The sequence below is a fragment of the Limulus polyphemus genome, unplaced genomic scaffold, assembly GCF_000517525.1.
Source record: "Limulus polyphemus unplaced genomic scaffold, Limulus_polyphemus-2.1.2 Scaffold7062, whole genome shotgun sequence".
Lineage (NCBI taxonomy): Eukaryota > Metazoa > Arthropoda > Merostomata > Xiphosura > Limulidae > Limulus > Limulus polyphemus.
In genome coordinates this window covers 34,710-38,121 of record NW_013672672.1, presented here as the reverse complement: position 1 = coordinate 38,121, position 3,412 = coordinate 34,710, and the positions used below count along the sequence as shown (strand labels likewise).

The 3,412-nt window shown below is 29.0% G+C and overlaps 1 long non-coding RNA gene across 1 annotated transcript in view; it reads left to right on the top strand.

The window, feature by feature from the left end:
• Positions 1 to 2,325, top strand: part of LOC111089695 — a 6,556-nt gene extending 4,231 nt beyond the window's left edge. The window contains exon 2 of the long non-coding RNA XR_002613922.1: positions 896 to 2,325. This is a non-coding gene — a long non-coding RNA (uncharacterized LOC111089695). The remainder of the gene's footprint in view (positions 1 to 895) is intronic.
• Positions 2,326 to 3,412: the final 1,087 nt, after the last annotated feature.

The window sequence follows — 3,412 nt, the reverse complement described above, 5'->3', positions numbered from 1 at the left end:
CTTCAAAGCCAAGTGATTTGTTTAATCAGGGCAGTAACAACCTGATTGTAAGATGGAAAAGCATCATCAATATTATTTCATTTAATAAGTGTTTTGTTTTGAAATATAAGTTGTTCAGGTTTTTCATCTAAAAAAAGCGGCATTAATTTCTTGACAATCGAATATAAGCTATTTAGGATAAACAAAAATTATCCTGTTACAGTTTGCAGACAGAAAAAAATGGGTAATTTAGATTTATTTTGTATTTTTATGGTAGTTAAATTGACTGAGTCCAGGTAGAGAAAATAATAGACAAACTTTTAAGTGTAACTAAAGAAAATGTTGATATTTTTTAGGAAGTTTTAGCCATGACACAAATGAAATTTGAAAATTTTCAGATCAAGAAAAGTATCTTCAGTATTAACATGAAAATCACTTTGCACTCAGAGCAGTCAACACTTTGACTCCATATATTCATCGACAAATCTTTCTCAAAAATACTTATTTAAAAAATCAGATTTTTTGTGTACAAATAGACCTGTTTTCTGAACTCTTGCCAAACTTTGTGAAGATACACATACCTTTTTAAAAGTTATAGTGTGGAAACTGTTGGTTACGTTGGGATCGCAAGGTCAGTGGAATCCATTGACCCTGTAGCAAGAGGGTTAATAAGTTTAATGGAGGACGAATAGAAATTGGAGAATATCAGTGACTCCTCTTTGGTTTAAAAGAGGTTAAGGTAAAATCTTTAGTGATAATGATGTCTTTTATTAAGTTATTGTAAGGCTTTTTCAAAGAGTATTTCAATAGTTTACATATTTAATATTACTGTTAAAATTTTAAAGCCTAATTTCTTTAGAGGTATTTTCTTTTGTGTGTAATTTTTAATCTGTGCATCATGTTTAATTTATTTCAGACCAAGCTAAGGTTCTTCCAAAAGCAAGTGGTCACCCTTACAAAGGCAAACAAGAAAGGGAACACTGATAGCCCGCAGACATCCTGATGAGAACTGGAATTAAAAGAAGTTGAAATAAATTTATTGGAATAATAAACCACTTTCTTTAATGGTACCTTTGTACAACTTCAGTTGTGCATGTTTTAGTTATCTCACGAGGAAAAAGTTAATTATGGTACGACTTTCATGTTAAGACCATCTGTATGTGAGAATATATACAGTCCTGGGTTATTGGAAAAACATACTTTTAGATATTTGTAAAGTTGTGGAAGAAACAATGTCCTGATAAAGATCATCATCAGATTTTAGTATGATAGGTAGATTTAACTGTGTTACCTCTGGATATTCAAGTGTTTATGATGACGTTCGTTATTATGGCCTAATACTCTCACAACTATGATTATTTTAACTGTAATTTTTTAACATCTCATTAATATTGTAAATCATCTTAAGAAATGTTTTTATTAGCTAGCATTTTACTTTCTTTTTATATAACTTGAAGATTAGAAAAATTCATGTAAATACATGTTTAAATTCATCCTAAGTTTTATATTTAACAAGTATATCTAATTTTCTTGACTATATTAAAAAACAAAACATTTTAATCAATTTTACCACAGTTCTTTATTAACAAGTTTTTAATGAGAGAAGCTGTAGAAGAAAGTGGTTTTAGTAGTAATAAAGAAAACACATTTCTTGGAATATTTACTATGGATCAGACAAAATATCCTCCTGGTTACTTGAATTATTTCTGCATGATTCAATTGTTACGAGTTCTTTCATGGAATGTTTTAATGATCTTCAAATATTTTTCATTTTTAACCATTCTGTTGATATTTTAGACAACGTCTTTTGTAAGTCAGACACATTTCTTAGTGTAAACTGTCATTTTTCACACTGAATGTTATTCTCCCTATTGATACTTTTCAAGATTTTGAATTAATTATGAAAAAATGAAATATCCATCAAGTTTTCCTCCCCTAGTATTTGTCTTGTGAGCATTACTTTATTAAATACTGGGAAAAAAACATTCATGAAATTTTGTTAAACAATAAGGTGTCATTTTATGTTCAGAAGGGAACTTATATGGAGAGCCAGATGTTTTAATTTGCTAAATATAATTGTTGTGCATAATCATGATTATATGAGAAATTGGTTATTTTCAGTTATAACAAAACACCCTTTACGATCCATTCAGTGCAGTAACAGAAATGAAAATTATCCCTTTCTTTTCACATGTATTAACTGATCCAGATATTGTTGACACTATACCGCCCATGATGGGCTAATGAGTTAGGCGTGTCACCACAGATTCGAGATCATACTATCATGGTAGTAGTTGCAGAATCCCACAGCCAGAAAAACCAAGAAAACATTCAATAATAATAATATTATACCGCCCATGATGGGCTAATGAGTTAGGCATGTCACCACAGATTCGAGATCATACTATCATGGTAGTAGTTGCAGAATCCCACAGCCAGAAAAACCAAGAAAACATTCAATAATAATAATATCAAAGGTATAGTTTGTTAAAACTGATGCTGTTAAACAGTAATTGGTTATAGTTTAGTTACACTTAACCAATTATCATCCAGGATTTTATAACTACCTTCATAGGTATAGTTTGTTAATATTGATGCTGTTAAACAGTAATTGGTTATAGTTTAGTTGCACTTAACCACTTTATAATTAATTCCTGCCACCACTAACTACAAGTGTTAAAATATTTGGATAGAAATACACTTAAAACGTTAAAAGTAACACTTGTATTATTGAATCATTTTTAGATGTCTAACCTTTTACATAAATGTTACATATTGCAAGAAATAAGATATCGTTTGTCCAGTAACTTATGTAGTACAGTGTGAACATCACTTTATGTTTAATTGTGTTTTCAGAATATTTCTATTAGCTATTATAATCATCAAGTAACTATTATCGGTGTCTGACTTTGTAAGTGTACAGTATCTTTGGAACGTCTTTAGATATGAAAGTGATGGAGTTATTACAGAATTTTGTTCACTTATAATGATGAGGTAACTGATATGATCTTACAAGCTTATTATGGTTTTAATACTTATTTGAAAAGCTCTTCAGTTGCTTTTCACACAAATCTTTTAGGAAAAGAATGGACAAAATGGATGTATTATGTCCAAGATGTTTGTCTCATCAGATCATTTACAAACAGTTGAATTTTATGTTCCAGAATAGAGTAACATAACATTTTACCTATTCATTATATCTATTGTAAGATCACATACTAAGTTCTGTAGTACTTTTCGAAAAGTTAGTAAACTTATTTTACACAAAATTGTTATATATATATATATATATAACATATACATATATATATATATATATATATATATATATACTATATAATATAGTTACTTTAGTTAGTTGTTAGGTTACGTTACGGTACTTAGTTTATTAGTAGTAGAACGAACGTACCGTACCCAAACCTATTACTTAATT